We start from the raw sequence: 20,848 nt of genomic DNA on the forward strand, positions 1-20,848 counted from the left end.
CCAGCCCCTGCACTAAACACTTTGTCCTCTCAACAGCCCTTTGGGGTAGGTGCTGCTACCATCTCCACATTACAGATGAGACTGAGCTGCAGGGAGGTGAAAGGAACTTGCCCAAGGCCACACACAGATGTAGGTGGGGGCACTCTGCCCAAACTCTGAGCCACTTAAGCTGGGAGATGGGAGGAAGTAGGAGGTGCCCAAAGTCTTGGGAATACAAGTAAAGGTTAAAGTGTACAGAGACAAGAGATGATTCTGAGGGAACACCTAGTATTTTAGGAGAGTCTGTGGAGGAGCAGCAACTAGAGAAGGAAGGGGAGACCTGGACAGGGTTGGGTCCTGGATACTTCTGGGATGCCAGAAGGAGGGTGGCAGAGCCATCATTGTGAGGGGCTGCCACAATGGCACTGGATGTCCATTTGGCAAATTGGAGCTAAATTAGCAGGGCTCCAACTGAGGTTTGTGGGAGTATTCAAAGGCAACCAAGTAGAGCAGGGATCAGGATGAGAGCTGAAAACTCACCAACATCCCTCTCCCCAAGCCGGGTACCACTCCCCACCAAGTCCCACATGAGCCAGAACACAGCAATGGGGTGCAGGTTGGGGGGTGGGCAAACGATGGATGTAGAAGAAGTGTATCAAAGACTTGCCTTTCAAGTTGTTTGGCTGGAAGGAAAGGAGAGTGAAGGTGATGTCTAGAGAGGGAAGCAGGGTTGAACGTTTCTCCCTGAACCGAAAGAGCCAGCAGACGGGGGAGGATGAATGAATGAACTGGGCACTGCGGTTACCTAGTGACCCAGCAGAACACTTTCCAACTGAGTCTTCCTTACAAACCACAGAACATAGAGCTCCATCCTGAACTCCCTACACTTTGCTTCAGTAGGGCTCTCAGGGTTGACAGTTTTTAGTCAGCCCTGCAGAAAGGAGACAGACAATCAGTTTGCTCCTAAATATCACTGGCTCCATTCAGCCTGGAATGGCGACATCAGACATCAAAGCACAGACTGCTGGGGCGTGGGGGACCCGAGAGAACCATAGGCAGAGCCTTCTGAAACAGAAGAGTCACACGCAAGGATGACTCTGAACATGCCCTCTTTCAACAAAGTGATACAGGCTCATTAAATAACATGTGGAAAACACAGAAAAGTTAATTAAAGAAAATGTCCCAGTCATAGTCCTGTTATCCAAACACTAGTATTACTCACTTTTTAAGATCTTCTGGAGATTTTCTCTGTGTAGGGTTTTTGTTTTTTAAATCTTAGCTGTAATCATGTCTACAATTTCATATCCTGCTTTTCCTACTTACTATATTGTGTTTTCTTCTGTCATTACTCACTTTAGTTTATTGTAATGATTGCATAAAATGTTATCGTGTGAATTTGTCAAAGTTTATTTAACCATTGCTCTAGAGTTGGACATTTAGATTACTGTCAATGTTTTGCTGTTATCGATTTTTGTTATTATAAATGATATTATAATGCATATGTGCACATAAACCATTTTTTGGCATTTAGGGTTATTTCTTAAGACAGAGTCTCAGAAGTGAAGTTATAGAGTTAGCAAATATAAACACTTCTCAGAGTTTCACATTCATACTGCCAAATTCTTCCCCAAAGGCACTATATTAATGTATACTGTGATTAGCAATGCGTAAAAATGTGAGCTTTGCAATGGCTTAAACCACACTGGCTAGTATTACTAAAAAAAATAAATTGTTTTTGCTAATTTAATAGGTAAAAAGTGAGCTTGATTTTTTAAGGTAAACTTTATAGTGAATTGTATCACGCATTCAGAAAGTACACAAATCACGGGTGAATTTTTACAAAGTGAACACCCCTGAGTAACCAGCACCCAGATCAAGAAACAGAACCTTACCAGAACCCTGGAGGCCACTGTTGTGGCCCTGTTCCCCCTCCTCCACTCCACCCAAGGGTCATCGTTGTTCTGACTTCTCCCACCACAGGCTAGTTTTGGAAAGTGGCATTGTTCTAATTTTCATTTCCTGAATTACTAGTGGAGCTAACCGCCTGCCACATCTTAGTGGATGAGCTTTAGTTCCTCTTTTGTAAATTGTCTTTTTAAGCTCTTTGTCTAGGAAACAGTTGATTCTTAAGCAATTTCCCAATGTCGGGTTTGGTTAAAGGTGGAGTGTAGTCATCGCGACATTGTTTGAAACTGGAGAAGCATGTCGTATGTGTGTATATGTGTGTATGTCCTTTGCTCTCATGATCTCATCCTGACAATGTAGTAGTCCCCCCATCCAAAGTTTCACTTTCCATGGTTTCAGTTACCCATGATCAACTTTGGTCTGAAAATATTAAATGGAAACACCAGAAATAAACGATTCCTAAGTTTTCAGTTGCCCACTGTTTTGGGTAGCATGATTAAATCCCACAGTGCCCCACTCTGTCCCTCCTGGAGGTGACTCACCCCTTTGTCCAGCATCTTGGCGCCATAGATGCTCCCTGCCCGTGGTTGCTCCGTAGCCCTCTTGGCAGTATGACTACGCCTGTGTTCCAGTAACTCTTAATTTACTTAATTGTTCTATCTTATTATTAGTTATTGTTGTTAATCTCTTACTGTGTCTAACTTATTAATTAAGCTCTATCATAAGTAGGTATATATAGAAAAAAACGTAGTCTATGTAGGGTTCAGTACTATCTGTAGTTTCAGGCAAACACTGAGGGTTTTGGGGTGAATCCCCCTATGGGGGCAGATGTACTACTCTTATTTATGCTTCTCCATTGCAAAGCAAGATGGCATCTCTTTAGGCAACACCTGGAAGCCAGGGTAACTTTTTGGTGACAGAGCTGAGCCTAAATAGACTCTGCTGTTCTTCCAGTGTCTGTGAGAATTACAGAAATAGGTCACTGAACCTTTTTAAAAATAGAACTGACACATTTGGGGAAAGCATTTTTTCTGCTGAGATAGCACACAGTACAAGATGAAATGATCCCTAGAGGGTAGATGAATTTAGACAGTTGGTATTAAAAATAAATAAATAGTCTTAATGACTCACAGGGAATATAGCACCTTTCATAAGAAAGGTCTCTAAACATTGTTACCTGAACAGACCACAATAAATTTCTAATATACAAGGTACAAGCCCATTGCCAGCCCCTGCCCACCGACACCTGGCAACAGCTTTTGATGGGAAGAGAAGGGCCACATCAGCTGTGGGCAGTTCCCTCAGCAATGCCAGATGTCCTGTCTCCCTGGGTGAGCTTGATCCCCTCTTAATTTCCTACACAGCCCACCAGCTCACCCTTGGACAGGCATATGGCTGCAAACAGGCAGGAAGGGGGAGGGTTACCTGCGAGCATCTCCACTCCAGCTCTTCCAAGGCCTTGACCAATTTGGGGTGGGGCAGCCCCAGAATCCTTTACCCAAGGCTCCCCATGAGCTGTCTAGGACCCCAGATCTGCCTGTGCAGGGCCCTTTTCAACTTCCTCCTGAGCCGTCTTCAGAAAGCTCCCTCTGGCTATTGCCCAGCCCCTCTTCACACCCCCCTGCTGCCTTCAGGAGTCCCATGAACCCACAGTGGAGCTCAAGTCTTCTTAAGAGATTCCCAAGGAACTCCCTCCCTTTCCATGCTGGGCTCTGCTACTGAGATGAGCAAGGTCTGCCAGCTGGAAGGCAGGACCTCGGGATATGGTGGGGAAGATGCTTTGATCCAGCCCAAGAATGGCAGGAGAATACCAAGAGGGATTGGCTGTCCCAGGAGTGGGGCGTGAATAGAAGCAAGGGGTGAAGCAGAGCGGGGGCAGGGCCACTTGCTTTTTAGGAAGCGTGGGCAGCAGGGAGAAAGGTACAGGGCTGTCACTACCCGGGTATCAGAGCAGTGACCCTGGGAAAGTGGGAAATAGGAGGGGACAATTCAGGTATAAGACATTCTTCAGAAGTAGAACCCACTGAAGATTTGATGACATAGAGTTGGCACCAAGGGAAAGATGAGTCACAGATGCCATGCAGCACCTTCTAACAAGAACACAGCTCCTTTCATGATACACATTTCCATTCCATAGGAGTGTACTGAGTGCTTACTTTGTGGCAGATATTGCCGTAGACTCTAGAAATGACATGTGGCTACTACCCCAAGGGAGTTTTAATTCTGTTGAATGAAAGACAGGCAATGTAGACAACAAAGTAAACAAATAAAAAAGATGATTTCCCATGGTGACAGATGCTCTTGGAAAATAATTTGGGCTGGGGGAATTGTGTGATCAAGGAGGAATTTTCAGGGAAAATGACATCAGAGTTGGATAGAAAGAAGGGGCCAGTCCAGGAGAAGCCAGGGCAACAATATTCTAGGTAAATAAAAGAGCCTCTGCAAAATGCCCCAAGGTAGCATCAACTTTGGCACATTTGAGGAACAGAAGGAGGACCACTGTGGCATGACAAAAAGAGTTTTGCAAGACTAAATTGTTTTCTGACCTCTTGCAGAGCTGCCGTTGAAGTCTTACTAACTTAGAGTTTCACCTCTGGTTTCTAGACACTACAAGCCCTTCCCCTTTCTCTTTTCTCTTTCTCTCCAGACCAGCTACAGCAAGGAGTGAGATCAGTACCTTAAGACCCAATGTAGGACTTAAGAAAGGACTGAAACCAGTTCAGTCCTCCCAGAAGCCAAATGGGGAGGGAGTCCTGAGGCCAGTCTGTCTCCTTTTTTCAAGAATGTGGTTCTTAACCACCTTTGAGCTATGAACTCCTTTAGCAATCTGATGCAAGCTGAGAAAAATACACACTCACATAATTCTGTACACAACTTCAGAGAAAGCACATTGTAGACCCTCTCCTAAGGTCGCTACTTTGGCAGTTCTTTCTAAGCCGGTTCATTTTCTCATTAAGGCTGTGTCCTTTTCACTGAAGAGAGTATGTGTGGAAAAAAAACACCTTATAAACAGCAAATCAACCTATTAATACATACAGCCTATACATTCAAATTCTTGTAAGATACAGAATAGATCAGCCGGGTGTGGTGGCTCACGCCTGTAATCCCAGCACTTTGGGAAGCTGAAGTGGGCGGATCACGAGGTCAGGGGTTTGAGACCAGCCTGACCAACATGGTGAAACCCCATCTCTATTAAAAAAACAAAAATTAGCCGGGCGCGGTGGTGTGCGCCTGTAATCCCAGCTACTGAGGAGGCTGAGGCCGGAGAATCACTTGAACCCAGGAAACGGAGGTTGCAGTGAGCGGAGATTGTGCCATTGCACTCCAGCCTGGGCGACAGAGTGAGACTCCGTCGGGGGGGGGGGGGGGGGGGGGGGGGGGGGGAAAAAAAAAAAGAGTAGATCTTCCATAGAGATGCATCCATATATAAAATATAACTATAATAATGGTAAAAACATATTTACAGTGTTTTTACCTTGCAGCACACATATATCATTCTATCCCATTGAAATCCTTGGCATATGGTTAGGGAAGACATTGTCCCATTTTATAGATGAGGACACTGAAGAAGAGAGGGCCAGGTGGCATGCCTGCAATGACAGGGCCGGATGGCAGCAGCACTGGGACAGGAACCAAGGTCTTGTCACTCCGAGGCCCAGGCTCCCCAAGAGGCAATGCCGTCTGCACTTCTCTTTGATTGCTCTCTCCCATGGCCTTACGCAGAACCTGGGGGCGCTCACGGCAAAGGCAGTCTTTGTGCATGCACACTTGGCCCGCATCAGCCTCCTGGTGGGAAACACAGACACAGAGGAAATGATGTTTTCTAACACAGGGAAAGAAGCACAGGGCCTGCCTTCAGAAATCAAGGTTGCGTAGACAGAGGGGAACTTTTTACTAGGGCTTCCTCTTGGCCAATTAAACCTAATGACTCATTTCCTTTTTCTTCTGAAAACATACAGCATTTTCTCCTACCATCCTGAAGGAGGAGAAACCTGGAAGAACGCCACCTAGTGGCCCAGACTTTCAAGATCGTGGCTCCTTCTCCACCTGCTACCCTGCCCCCACTTCATAGGCCACCTTGCCTATTAGAAAACTGGACCCATACCCCTCGCCATGCAGCAAGATAATCTCAAATGGATCAGAAATCCAACGTAAAAAATGAAAACAAACAAGTATTAGAAGACACATCGGTGGACTTCTTTATACCCTGGGTGTGGGAAGTCTGTCTGTGATTCAAATCCCAGATGCAAACCAAAGGGCCTCTGGGTTGGGGAGGAAAGGGGATGTGTGTGCAATCTTCTCCTCCGTGTGGCATCTGCCCTACCCCATTAGAGCTAAGTGACTGTCCCCAGCCTGGCCTCCTGGGATCAAGGAGAGGGAAACAGATAAAAAAAAAAAAAAAACAATTAAACTGGCTGGGCCCACTGCCCCCTTTGCCTTCTGGACAGACAGGAAAAGAGGTCTCACTGCTGTGCCTCACAAAAAGGAAGACACTCAAGATATCAAGAGGCATGGAGCTGGGCACAGTGGCTCCTACCTGTAATCCTAGCACTTTGGAAGGACAGGGAGGAGGATCCTTTGAGCCCAGGAGTTTGAGACCGGCCTGGGCAAAATATCGAGACTCTGTCTCTACAAAAAGTAAAATAAAATAATTAAAAATTAGCCGGGTGCGGCACTGTACCCCTGTAGTCTCAGCTACTCCGAAGGCTGAGACAGGAGAATCATTTGAGCCCAGGAGGTCGAGGCTGCAGTGAGCCAAGATCACACCACTGCACTCTAGCCTGGGTAACAGTGGAAGACCTTGTCTCAAAAAAGAAAAAAAAAAAGAAGTTTTTTTTTTTTCAAATAAAAATTTTAAGAGAGGAATGGAAACCCAGTCCAAGCTCAGCCTGACACCAAAATGAATGCTTTTCTAATGAAAAATCAAATATTTCAATGAGATAAAAGAAAGTGTTAATAAATTCAACAACTTTAAAAAAAAAACCTGCTGCATGGCAAGAAAATTGGCACATTGTGAGAAATATTGGCAACATTTTCACAGAAACAGGTTAATCTGTAGTATTAGGAATATAACGAACATTTAAATATTGAGGGGAAAAGGCCAAAACTTGATAGAAAATTAGGCAAAAGGCATGAACAAACAGTTCACACACACAGATACAAAAATATATAGATGGACCTTAAAATACAGAAAGATGTTCAGGTTCACTCATTATGTTATAAATATACATTAGAACCACATTGAGATACCAATCTTTATAAAATTGACAGAATTTCAGATGTTTGACAGTGCACTCCACTGGCAAGGCTGTAATGATTCTCATAATCATTGGTGGGAATGCAAAATGATACAACCCCTGTGGAGGGAATTTGGAAATATCTAGCAAAACTATATATGCATTTACCCTTTGACTCAGTAATACTATCTCCAGGAATTTATCCTGAAAATACACTTCTACAAATATAAAACAACATATTTATAAGGTTGTTCAAGGAGACATTACTTAAACAGCAAAATATTAGAAACAGCTTCATTCAATTAGGATAGTAATTGAATACACTGTGATGCAGTCACACAATGGAGTACCACACAGCTGAAAAGTGCTGAGGAATATTTCTCTGAATTAACATGTAGTAATTTCCGGGATATATTAAGTGAAAAAATTAAAGTACTAAAGAATGGATATATTATGCTACTTTTTTTTTTTTGTATTAGAAAGAGAAACACAGGAAGAATAAACCAAAAACAAGCAGTTGCCTATAGGGGATTGGCAGGAATGGAGTGGAAGTAATAAGGATGTGAGTTTACCCTTTCGTATTAGTCTGTTCTCATACTGCTAATAAAGACGTACCCGAGACTGAGTAATTTATAAAGGAAAGAGGGTTAATTGATTCATAATTCAGCATGGCTGAGGAGGCCTCAGGAAACTTACAATCACGGTGGAAGGGGAAGCAAACACATCTGTCTTCACATGGTAGCAGGAAGGAGAAATGCCAAGCAAAAGGGGGAAAAGCCCCTTATAAAACCATCAATCTCGTGAGAACTCACTCACTATCACGAGAACAGCAGCATGGGTGTAACCACCACAATGATTCAATTACCTCCCATCAGGCCCCTAGTACAACTCACAGGGATTATAGGAACTACAGTTCAAGATGAGATTTGGGTGAGGACACAGCCAAACTATATCAAATTCTGAGTGTAGTTTTTTGATATATAGTTATACATAACTACATATATAATTATATGTATACATATATATAGTTTTGACTTTTGAACCTTGTAAAAGTTTTTCATATTTAATTTTTTTTTTTTTTTTTTTGACGGAGTCTCACTCTGTCACCCAGGCTGGAGTGCAGTGGCATGATCTCAGCTCACTGCAACCTCCAGCTCCTGGGTTCCAGTGATTCTCCTGTCTCAGCCTCCTGAGTAGCTGGGATTACAGCATGTGCCACCATACCTGAGAGATGGGGTTTTGCCATATTGGTCAAGCTGGGCTCAAACTCTTGACCTCAGGTGATCTGCCCACCTCGGCTTCCCAAAGTGCTGGGATTACAGGTGTGAGCCACCATGCCTGGCCCATATTTAAACTTTTTTAAATTTTGAGAGTTTTGTCAAAAAGAAAACCTTAAAATTAAATGCAAATATAAACAAATGAACTTAACTGCATATAAAATTAATAATAGAACCATACAGAAAAAAAAAAAAAAGGTTGACATGACCTGTGAATACAGTATTCTGACTATATACCCTTAACTGGATGTATTCTAAGAACAAATAGTACTACAAAGAAGTCTTGAAATTTTCTTAGGCTTGATGTTGGAAATGGGCTTTTGCACTACCCAGAGAGGGGTCCATTCTGCCTTGTTCTGGATTCCTGTTCAATTTAAAGGGAAACGTTCACAATTTCCAGAGCCCTTGATGTCCTGCCAGTGAAGGAGGAGGATGTCCTTAAGTTCCTTTCAGCAGGAACCCACTTAGGTGGCACCAACCTTGACTTTCAAATGGAACAGTACGTCTATAAAATGAAAAGTGATGGCGTCCACATCCTAAATCTGAAGAAGACCTGGGAGAAGTTTCTGCTGGCAGCTGGTGCCATTGTTGCCCTTGAAAACCCTGCTGATGTCAGTGTCATATCCTCCAGGAAAACTGGCCAAAAAGCCATGCCATCGTTTGCTGCTATCACTGGAGCCACTCTTGTTGCTGGCCGCTTCACTCCTAGAACATTCTCTAACCAGATCCCGGCAGCCTTCTGGGAGTCACGGCTTCTTGTGGTTACTGACCCCAGGGCTGACCACCAGCCCCTCACAGAAGTATCTTACGTTAACGTACCTACCATTGCTCTGTGTCACACAGATTCTCCTATGCACTATGTGGACATTGCCATTCCATGCAACAACAAGGGAGCTCGCTAAGGGGGTTTGATGTGGTGGATGCTGGCCTAGAAAGTCCTGCACATGCCTGGTGCCATCTGTGAAAGGGAGGTCATGTCAGATCTCTGCTTCTACAGAGATCCTGAAGAGACTGTAAAGGCAGGCTGCTGCTGGAAAGGCAGTGACCAAGAGGAATTTCAGGATGAATGAACTGCTGCAGCTCCTGAGTCCACTGCTATTCAGCCTGAGGGTGCAGACTGGTCTGAAGGTGGCAGGTGCCCTCTGTGCTATTCAGCATCTCCCTACTGAAGACTGGAGTGCTCTGCTTGCCACGGAAGACTGGTCTGCAGCTCCCACTGCTTAGGCCACTAAATGTATAGGACCAACCACTGAATGGGTTTAAGCTGTTTGTCCACAGGCTTTTAAACACCACGAAAAGAAGGCTGACAGAAATAAACACCAATTTATTTTAAAAAGGAAATGGTAGGTCAGGCGCTATGGCCCACACCTGAAATCCTAGCACTTTGGGAGGCCAAGGCGGGTGGATCACTGAGATCAGGAGTTCGAGACCAGCCTGACCAACACGGAGAAACCCGTCTCCACAAAAAATACAAAATTAGCTGAACATTGTGGCGCATGCCTGTAATCAAAGCTACTCAGGAGGCTGAGGCGGGAGAATCACTTGAACCTGGGAGACGGAGGTTGCGGCAAGCCAAGATTGCACCATTGCACTCCAGCCTGGGCAACAAGAGCAAAACTCCATCTCAAAAAAAAAAAAAAAAAAAAAGGAAATGGTATTGGAGCAGTCATTCTAAAAGTGTTTGGGGTGTATTGTAGGATAGAGCAAATAGTTAAATATATTGATGTTTCCTTTTTGCTAACAGGTGTGTTAAAATTAACTAAATGAATGAATGTATTGATGGTGTTGGAAGTCAGAGTTCCCATTGTGGAGGAAGCAAAGATACAAATATGGAATGGAAAGATGAGGAGGAATCCTGTGGAGCTGGATTTTAATTGGAAGAAATAAAAAAAAAAAAAAAACTAGTGTTCTAAAAGTATGCATTTCCTAGATCTGTCCACTGAAAGGGTTTATAGCAATGGTATCCCAGTAGCAATGAGTAAACCTAGTGGCCAGAGCTTGATTCCTGAATGCCATTTTCCACTAAAAGAAACCTTGGAGAAATGGCTGATTCCAGACCTGGAGCAGGGAAAATATGAAGTGAGCCGCAAAGTAAGGAAGTGCTCGAAGATGGATGGGGTTATGTCAAAAGGATACTGACATCAGCTTGGAGGAACTTCCACTAACCATATTTGGGACAATCTAACATCAAAAATAAGTTATTGTAGTAGATTATAATGCAGACCTCAGAAGATTAGCCTCAAGGTCCTGGGGGCCCTTCCACAGGGCTTCTTGACAGCATGGCAGCTGGATTCCCCTGGAGCAAGCCGTGTGACAGCTCCCGAAATGAAAACCGTAGTGTTTTATATAACCTCATCTCAGAAGTGACAGTCTATAACTTCTGACTTATTCTATTCTTTAGAAGCAAGTCACTAAGTCCAGTGCATACCTAAGGGAAGGGGGAACCCAAGAATGTAGACACCAGGAGGTAGGGACCAATGGGGACCATCTTAGAGGGCACTCACACCAAGTAATCAAGTATAACCACATCACCAGTAATGAAACAAATTGACATTATGTCCCTCTTGATACACCACAATGCAAAATACACAGCAATACAAATATAGTATTCTTGGGGGAAAAGGAAAGAAGAAACAGACAGACAAATCCAGAATGTGGGACACTCTATAAGAGAACCAGTTTGAATTCTCAAAAAGTGTCAATATCATGAAAAAGATAAAATAATTGCTGTAAGTTACAGAAGACTAAAGAGACATGACAAATCGTGAGATTTGTGATCCTTAAAAAGATTCAGGATCCGCTGGGTGCTGTGGCTTATGCCTGTAATCCCAGCACTTTGGAAGGCTGAGGCAGGCAGATCACGAGGTCAGGAGATCAAGACCATTCTGGCTAACACAGTGAAACCCTGTCTCTACTAAAAATATTTTTAAAAATTAGCTGGGCGTGCTGGCAGGTGCCTTAATCCCAGCTACTCAGGAGACTGAGGCAGGAAAATTGCTTGAACCAGGGAGGCAGAGGTTGCAGTGAGCCTAGATGGTGCCACTGCACTCCAGCCTGGGTGACAAGAGCAAAACTCCATCTCAAAAAAAAAAAAAAAAAGATTCAGGATCAAAAAACAAAAAGAGCTATAAAAGACATTCTTAAACCAATTTGAATATAGACTGCATACTAAACTATTAAGTATATGTTAAATTTGTTGGGTGCGATAATGCTATTACGCTTACGGAAGAGAATCCCTTTCTTCTAAGAGAAACACGCTGAAATATTTATGCATCAAGTGTACAATATCTGCAAGTTATTTTCAAATAGTTCAGGAAAGCAAAACCAAAACAAAAAGACTCTAACGTATAAATACACATACGAGTGTGTATATATGTTTGGAAATGTGAAGGATATACTCACATTCATTGTCCTGTTCTTTCAATTTTTCCTTATTGAACTCTTTTGGTTGGTTGGTTGGTTTGTTTGTTTTGTTTGTTTTGAGACGGAGTTTCACTCTTGTTGCCCAGGCTGGAGTGCAATGGCACGATCTCGGCTCACCGCAACCTCCGCCTCCTGGGTTCAAGCGATTCCTGCCTCAGCCTCCTGAGTAGCTGGGATTACAGGCATGTGCCACCATGCCCGCCTACTTTTTTGTATTTTTAGTAGAGACGTGGTTCCTCCATGTTGGTCAGGCTGGTCTCGAACACCCAACCTCAGATGATCCGCCCGCCTCAGCCTCCCAAAGTGCTGGGATTACAGGCATGAGCCACCAAGCCCGGCTTTTTCAATTTTTCTAAGTTTAAAGTTTTTCAAATAAAAGGTTGCCGAGGTGGAAGGTGGGAGTGGATATTGAGAATTTTAGGAATTTAACCAAATCTCTATGGGAAAGACCCTTGGTATGTGTTGGGCTGCCCTGAGGATTCCAGGGAGCCCACCAATGGTCTCTTGGTGGTGCCCAGTGTACGTGCTGGGGATTCTCTGAGCCAGTGCTCACTCCATGTTGAGAGGTGAAAAGGCAATGTCTTAGTCTGTTTGTGCTATAACAGTATACCTGAGACTAAGTGATTTGTAATGAGCAGAACCTTATTGGTTCACAGTTCTGGGGGCTGGGAAGTCCAACTTCGAGGCACCAGCTAGTGAGCACCTTCTTGCTGCATCATCACATGGTGGAGAACAGAAGGGTAAAAGGCAAAAGGGGGCCAAACTGGCCCTTTTATAACTGCATTAGTCATTAGGTCCCATCGTTAGCAATTACATTTCAACACGAATTTAGTAGACAAACATTCAAACCATAGGGAGTCAAAGCATACCTGGATTCTAATCCTTGCTCTGCCCCTTCCTGGCTGTGTGACTTTGGGTAAGTTATTAATCCTCTCTGACCCTCAGTTTCCTCAACTGTGAAGTGAGAGAGATCATGCCTACTCGGCAGGATTGTTTAAATGTGCTAAAGAAATAGTACTTCCCTCATATTCCTTTCCTTGTACCACCTCCCAAATCACCAATTTATTCATTCATTAACTATTTATTATTATTCCTTTGCAAGGAGCAAGGGATACAAATCTGAGTCAAGTTACTCTTTACTAACAAAAGATAAGCGCTTGGTGTTAAGGAGTGAGGAGTTGCCCAACAAGACTTCATAGAGGCTGGGCTGTAGGGCAGAGTCTAGGATCGTGAGCTTGGTGGCTTGCACAGATGATGGAAGAGCCTAACCTGCAATGAGGGCCCTCAGGGGCAAAGGTAGTGGGTAGTTCAGGTGTCAGGAGGGTGACTGGACTGGGGGCATTTGGCGAAGTGGGCAGGGCCAGGTTAGGAAATGGGCTGGGCCCCACATGAGCAGTGTAGTTCCTTGTCTAGAATGACGGGGTGCCCCTACAAAATGCATTTCCAAAGATCACTTATTACTGACCGTGACAAGCTTTGATGTTTGGTTCAGAAAATGCAGTAGGTGGAGCTCAGCTGTATTATACTGGTTTAAAACAACAACCACACTTGAATGGATACACAGAAGGAAGCCATGGACCCTAAATTTTTCTGTGGCCTTTCTCACCACCTTCTTCCCAGACGGGGAGGAAGAACCCTGGCTAGGGGATTAGGCTGACAGAATAGGGCCTGCCTTTGAGAAGGGTGATATTTTTCAGGTAGAGGCACACAAAGAAAAAAATAAAGAGAGAAGGGAGGTATTGATTGCAGAATAAAGCTCTTCTGTCACCTGTTGTCACCATCTCCTTATGCAGCCTCTGTCCACAAGCACCTAATACCCTTACCACCACCCTAGACTAGATTGCAGGGCCTACCACTTTCTAAATCACATGTTTCTGTAATACATTAATTTTCTTTTTGCCACAAATGTATATTACTTCTGTAATCTGAAAAAAAAAAAAATGACCAGAGAGAGAGAGAAACCCTAAACATCCAATTCCCATACCAATCTAGATTGATCTTCTTGAAAGATCTACTTCCCCCCACATCAGTCCCCCTATAATGCCTGCCATTCTTGGGTGTCCTCTGCCCCTTTCTCCATCCCTCTGCCCCTTTCCCCATTTCTAGATTGCCAGAAAGTAAGAGAGAGGAGGGGGCATCACAGTGGACTGGCTTCAAGCCCTTGCTGGGGGACACATGAAGGACCCCAGCCTGTGCCAGCCCTGGTGCTGAGAACTCCAGGTTCCCGGTCCCTGTGGGGACCCCAGGGCTCACCACTGGGATCCTGGCAGAGCGGTCCCAGCGTACCCGGGCCAGGGAGCCTCAGCCCCCGCCGGATGTGCACACGCAGAAGGAAGCTTCTTGACTCATGCTAAATCATTTTTCTAAGAACAAAAACTATGTACAAATGAATATTTCCATCTTTATTTCAAATTCTAGGTTTCAACTGCAATATTAATGCTACTCCACAGTGTAATTTACTTGTAATAATATATCATTATTTCTATTTTACAGTTCTCTTCTTAAAGTAGTAAAGCAAATGTTTAAAACAGCACAAATCCGAAGCCCCACAATTCTCCATTCAGGCTCAGAATTTGTGCTCTCCTTTCAGAATGGCACATAATTGAAAACAATGAAAACCCCCGATGTGCTAAATGCTCTAGTCATTAAAGCATTTTTTTACTTTGCAATAAAAGACTGTTCTTGTGGTTGTGGTTATTTATTTATTTATTTTTAGAAACCCCAAACACGCTGCTTCCTGTTCCCAGACTGACATCTGCTGGGGATGTCAGGCTGACCGGCTCCCCGCCAGGCCCGCAGCCGGCTGCCACTCTCGCCCACGGAGGTCAGCGGAGGGACGCGCCCAGGGCGCAGCCCACGGCCTCTCCTGGGCGCTCTCCCTCCGGCTGGGATGCAGGCTCAGGAACCGGCCCTGGAGTCCCCAGTTTCTTTCTGGCATATAGCAGCTGAGTTAAATCCCAGAATGGCACTGGCTTGGAACAGGATCCTGGCTATTGGTGGCTCAGATGAGGTACTGATGCCCAGGTGAGGGTTTGGGGGCGAAAATAGGCACACGAGCAGAGTGGGTGTCCTCTGCGTGCTGGATGCCCAAGTCTCCTTGCTTTCTGGGGCACGTCTACCTGTGTATCTTTCACTTTTTTTCTGTAGTGATTCCTACGCCTTTAGTAGAACAACTCCCTGTTTAGGCAGCCCTGGACATCGGGTCCTGTAAGGGAGGATCTCCATCCATCCCCACCAGATTCCAATCCGCCACCTTCAAGCTTAACAGCCAGGAGCCGAGCTTCCTGTTCCACCCAGAATGAGTAGAATGAGGGCCCCTTTGTCTTCTCTTCTAATCCCTCCTGTGTCCCAACCTTGTTGTTGTTTACCCCGTGGTAGGGCACACGGGGGTGAAGCTGTGAGGGACTGGGGGAGGGCAATGTTCCTTTTCTGTCTCCTGGAGACGTCCTCCAGCTCTGGGAGCCTCTTACTATCTGTAAAAGGATGACATCCAGACACAGTCTCTGAAGCTGCTCTGGGCAACCCGCCCTTCCAGGCCCTTGCAGGACATTTTCTTTTCTTTCAAATTGTTTTTTTAAAATATATGTTTTACTTTTCAGGGAATGATCCAGAACATTGCAGGACATTTTCTTGAGATGCCCTTGGCCCCTCACAAAGCCAGCATCCTGCCCCAGCCAGCCCCTAACATGCTGTCCTACACACACCTCCAGGGGGTCTGCATTCCTGCCTCTCTGAACCCTCCAGTTCACCCACATCTGTCCCTTCCTGGCTATCAGCCCGCCAGCCTGACCACTAGCTTTTCCCTCCCGCTCCCCAGTCTCTTTCCTCTCTGGCCAAACGTCTCACCCCCATCCACAAACAATACTCTCAAAGGCAACCCCAACCACTTAAACACCTTTAATGAAATCTCATTGCCACAGAAAAAGCCCTATCCTTTGGCTTGATGTCCAGAGACAGCATAGCCTAGCCCAGCTCAGCCAGGGTTTCCTAAAGCCTGGGAGCCTACCTTGGGGTCAGGGGAGGTCCATGGAATCATTTTGTGGGGATGAGGCGGGGGCATTAAAAATGGAGTCACTGAATGAGAAAGTGATTGTATTAGTTCAATTTCACATTACTATAAAGATACTACCCAAGACTGTGTAGTTGATAAACAAAAGAGGTTTAATTGACTCATAGTTTCACATGGCTGGGGAGGCCTCAGGAAACTTACAATCACGGAGGAAGGAGAAGCAGCAACTTCTTCACAAGGCGACAGGAAAGAGAGAAAAAGCCCAGGGGAACTGCCATTTATAAAACCATCAGATATCATGAGAAGTCCCTCACTATCACGAGAACAGCATGGAGGAAACCGTCCCCGTGATCCAATCACTTCCCACCAGGTCCTTCCCTCAACACCTCGGGATTACAATTCAAGATAAGATTTGGGTGGGGACACAAAGCCTAACCATATCAGTGATTCTGTTGTGGAGAAAGTCTGGTTTGGTGTGAGTAAGCCTTTTTTTTTTTTTTTTTTTTTTAATATAAGCTTTAAATTTCAGAATAGTTGAAGATTTACAGAAAAATTGCAAGAACATTACATAAAGTTCCTAAATACCTAACACCCAGTTTCCTCATTGTTAACATTGCTAGTGGAAACTTTGAACACCTCCCTGATGCCTGTGAATCTCCTTTCAACAAGGATGCACCTCTGTAGCCACAGCTGGGAGGCTGAGCTGGACTCTAAGATCAATGCTTTGTATGCAACAAATATATTTTCTGTTACCTTCTAGTTCCAGCAAGTGAGACCACTTGTTCACATTCTAAAATCTAAAAATCTCTGAAAAATGAAAGCTTTTTTTGTAATGTTGGGGCCAAAGCTCCTTAAGGCAAGCTATATATAGCCTCTATCCTACTTGATGTAAATATTCATACATTTCTCTGAGAAATGTTTATTGATGCTTTGGCCTCTGGGGGTGTTAACTACTGTAGGGCATATGCACTATATCTCCTTTCTAAATCAGAAAAACATCTGAATTCCAAAACATATCTGACACTATCGTTTTCCATTTTATGGTTGTGATACAGTTCAAAAATAAATTTACGCCAGGAGTGGTGGCTTGCACCTGTAATTCCAACACTTTGGGAGGCTGAAGCAGGAGGATCACTTGAGTCTAGGAGTTGGAGATCAGCCTGGGCAACAAAGCAAGACCCCGTCTCTATTTATTAAAAAACAAAAATGAAAATCAATAAATAAATTTAAGTAAAAAGAACAAGTCACTTAAAGAAAAACAGTAAATAAATTGTAAATACAGATTACCTGTATTTTTAACTTTCTTTTTTACTTTTTCCCACTCTTCAAATAAACACACAAATTACTAGCACCAAAAACAAAACAAAGAATCTGCTTTGCCTTCAGGGTCCAATCTAAACTCCTCCACCCCCTGGCCATACCACAATCCTGCTGCATACCAGGGCTGCTCATGCCTCCAGGCCTTTACACATTCTGCTTGTCTCCTTAAAACGCTTTCCCCACTTATTTCCCTGGCAAACTCTAGGCCCTGCATCCAAACTCAGCTCAGATGCTACCTCCTGCAGGAAGCCCTCCCGGGTTGCATCCAGTCTCAATTAAGTGGTCATCCTGTGTGGTCCCCTGGTATGCTGCACACAATACTGTAGGTAAGGAAGGGGTTTGACCCTTAGCTCTGCCACTTTTCAGCTGGATAATTTGGGTCACTTAATTATGCTCACTAAGCCTGAATAGTAAGATTAGTAATGATAGTTAGTATTTATTGAATTCATGCACTATTCTAAATGCTTCACATGTGTAAATTCATGTAATCTTCACAACAAGCCTGAGAGGTAGAAACTGTTATGATCCCCATTTAACATATTAGGGAATTGAAGCCCCAGGAGGGTAATTCCTTCTCAAAGTTACAATAGGCAGGCGCAGCCAGGACTTCTTCCCGTTTCTCTTATTCCCCACTGCAGAGCAGCTAGGGAAGAACCTACATCATGGGTTACCAGGAGAATAAAATGAGATAGCCCAGGTCAAAGGCTTCATCTTTGCAGGCTACCCCTGGCCAAGCCTGCACTTGATACCAGAGACTTGGCAGGCACTTGTTTATCTGTGTCTGAAACTAGCTCAGCCAGGGGACTGCAGGCCGCTGTTCTCCGCTGCTCCTCTTGGTTTTATCATTGCCTCATTGGAATCTTCCTGCCTGGCTCAAGCTGGGTGGGGCCTCTCCACAGTGCTTTCTGCTGTAATCAGTATTTACAATTTTGGCCTCTCCCTCTGAGCTCAGCAGAAAGAAATGTGCCCCCACGCACATTTGCCTTTCATGTAGCGCCCTGCACAGGGTTTGAACCAAAAGAACTTCATAAACATGAGAAGAATAAACGATGAAATAAATGCATGGATGAAAGGATGGATGGATGAACAAAGAAGGAATGGACACATTTTTGTCCTTAGAATTTCGAACACATGGACATACCATAGCCAGCTCAGAGTGAAAAACATTATCCAGATAACACTCTTCTAACCAGATGTTCAGGGACCGAAGACAAAGGGAAGGAAAGAAAACAGTTCTTTACGCTGCATTGCACCGTATGTCTGTACTTGGAGTAAAATAATGTGGCAGTGATATTCAGCTCTCATGGTCCTCCTTTGAGATGGGAAGCTGGAAAAGGAACAGTTGACAGTTAAAACATCTTAACAGGCACTGAATAAGTTTGATGTTATAAATGCCATTTATAAGCAAGATCCTAAACAACAGAGAACAGCTGTGGCACATGAACCCTCACTGACAGGCTCCAGGCCACACAAGCTCTGGATCCGACGGCTGCCACACTTCAGCACTGGGGCAGGAGCTGCTTATGGAAAAGCTGCATAGATGACCCAATAACCACCCACCACAGAAAGCCTATACTTGGATGATTTGCAAAAGGATGAAATGACATTGACATTCAGTTTATTAGATTACTGCTTCTTATCTCCTTTCTCCTCTTTTAAATTTGGCACTGGGAGGATAACATATTCACTAATGATTGTGGTTTTTAAAGGTAAAAATATTGAATTATGAGATAAGGGGAAATTATTTGCTGGAGAGCACGGAGCAGCCCCTGTGAGTCTGGGAATGGCACCCTTACGCACTGCTGTTTAATTTACAAGCTATTTATCTCCGCACCTACACCCAGCAGAAACAATTAGCACTTGGTAATTTGTTGATCTTATCTAAGTCATAGGATCTGTTATCATAGTGGCCACCACTGTAAAGGCTTCACTATGTGAAATGAACAATTTAGAAATGACTGGCTATTCGGTCATGCTCATTTAACTGGTTTTGAATTTATTTTAGACTGGAGAAGACTTCACATTTTGGTCTCACTTCTAAATCAATGCATGAATTTTGGGAGGGATTTTAAGATGTTTTCAGAGACTTATATTTAATACTATCACAGTGGGGACCAGACTCCTTTTCCAAGGAGCCACCCAGACCCTCAGAAAGCAGTACCTGTGGAAACACAAGTGAACGGGATGAAGAAAGATGCGATCTTGTATGAAAGTTTTCAAACAGCCACTAAGAACAGCAACTCCTCTCCCATCGGGCCTTGGCCCTCCAGGACTCAGTGACTCCAGGTCAGCTGGGATTCCCAGGCTCTACCCTCCCTCCCCTTTCGCACCTAATCCCTTGAAGGGCTGAGATGAAAGTATTTCCAGACTGTCTTACTGTCTGTCACAGATTGTGAGCCCAGAGGTCACTGTGGCACCTCCTTGGCACCCGCTGGTTTTGCAAGAGACCGTGGGAAGCACTTGCAGAGTTTCCCTGAACTGTGCCGCACAGAACTGTTCCAGAGTCAGATCAGTGTGGTGAAGGGAAAGGGGATTTTAGATAGGAACGTTTTCTCGTCCCTCCCAATTCCATACCGTTCCTCCCCCATTGAAGCAGGAGAGGCACAGTGCTCTCCTGCTTCTGGAGCCTTCTGGAGGCTGCTGATGGAACGGGAAACAAAGCCAAAGTCCTTGGGAGAATTCAGCTGATTCTCAAGCAAAGGCTGGATGAAGGGAGAGAGGTTGACTCCAGCCTGGAAAGGGTTTTTGAGGAAAGAAGAAAAGGGGAAGGGGAGACAGGAAGAAAAGGAGAAAAGGGAAGGGGAAGAGGAATGTGGCAGGGAAACAGGAGTCTGAAAGAGAAGTAGGGGGCGGGGGAGGGTAGAGGAGAGAGTGGGGGAGCCAGGGTTTGTGGCTCAGGAGAGCCCCAGGTCTAGCCTGCAAGCAGAGCACCAGGGAGGTGGCAGAGACAAAGTGATCAGGAAGTGCACCTAGACCGGGCTTGCAAACGCAAATGCTTTCAGAAGTCAGGCAGAACGGGCGAAACAAGCCCAAGAGGCAGAAATAGTAGAGGCTGAATCACAGGGAGGGAAGCGTGCACCCCCACCCAGAGGACAAGGATCCCTTCCCCTGGAGCATCTCCCAGAAACTGAGCTCAGTCCTCAGACCTGGCAGAGCCTGTGAGCAGGGACTCTGGGCATCTGAGCAGTGCCTGAGTGGATCAACAAGTGAGAACCAAGTGGTTTTTTGTTGTTGTTTTCCCCCATCAATCTGGAAGAAAAGGGAGTTAGAATCAGAAATTCAATAGTTTATTAGACACTTGGGTCTGTGCAACAAAATTTATACCAATGTCCTATGTTTGGGAAATGTTTATTTCACAAAGTTAAACAAAATTCCTTATTGTGGGACTTCTGAGAAATTTTAACGTGCTAAGATACTACCTTCTGGATCTCAGGAAAAGGGATTCAAAAGATGATTAGTGTGCTGGTAAATTATTAATAACCAACTCAAGGTTTAGATCAGGGATTTCAAAAATCCGAATTTGACTGGGTGTAGCAGCTCATGCCTGCAGTCCCAATGCTTTGGAAGGTCGAAGTACGAGGATGGCATGAGGCCAGAAGTTTGAGATCAGCCTGGTTAACATAGTGAGACAGCTGTCTCTAGAAAAAGTAGGTTAGTCAGGCACAATGGCCTGTACTTGCAGTCTCAGCTACTCAGGA

General features: G+C 44.6%; 1 pseudogene; it reads left to right on the forward strand.

Annotated features, from left to right (window-relative positions):
* Positions 1-614: 614 nt before the first annotated feature.
* LOC111522178 lies at positions 615-9,661 on the forward strand (annotated as a pseudogene).
* The last annotated feature ends 11,187 nt before the right edge of the window (positions 9,662-20,848 follow it).

This window comes from Piliocolobus tephrosceles, chromosome 11, assembly GCF_002776525.5.
Source record: "Piliocolobus tephrosceles isolate RC106 chromosome 11, ASM277652v3, whole genome shotgun sequence".
Taxonomy (NCBI): domain Eukaryota; kingdom Metazoa; phylum Chordata; class Mammalia; order Primates; family Cercopithecidae; genus Piliocolobus; species Piliocolobus tephrosceles.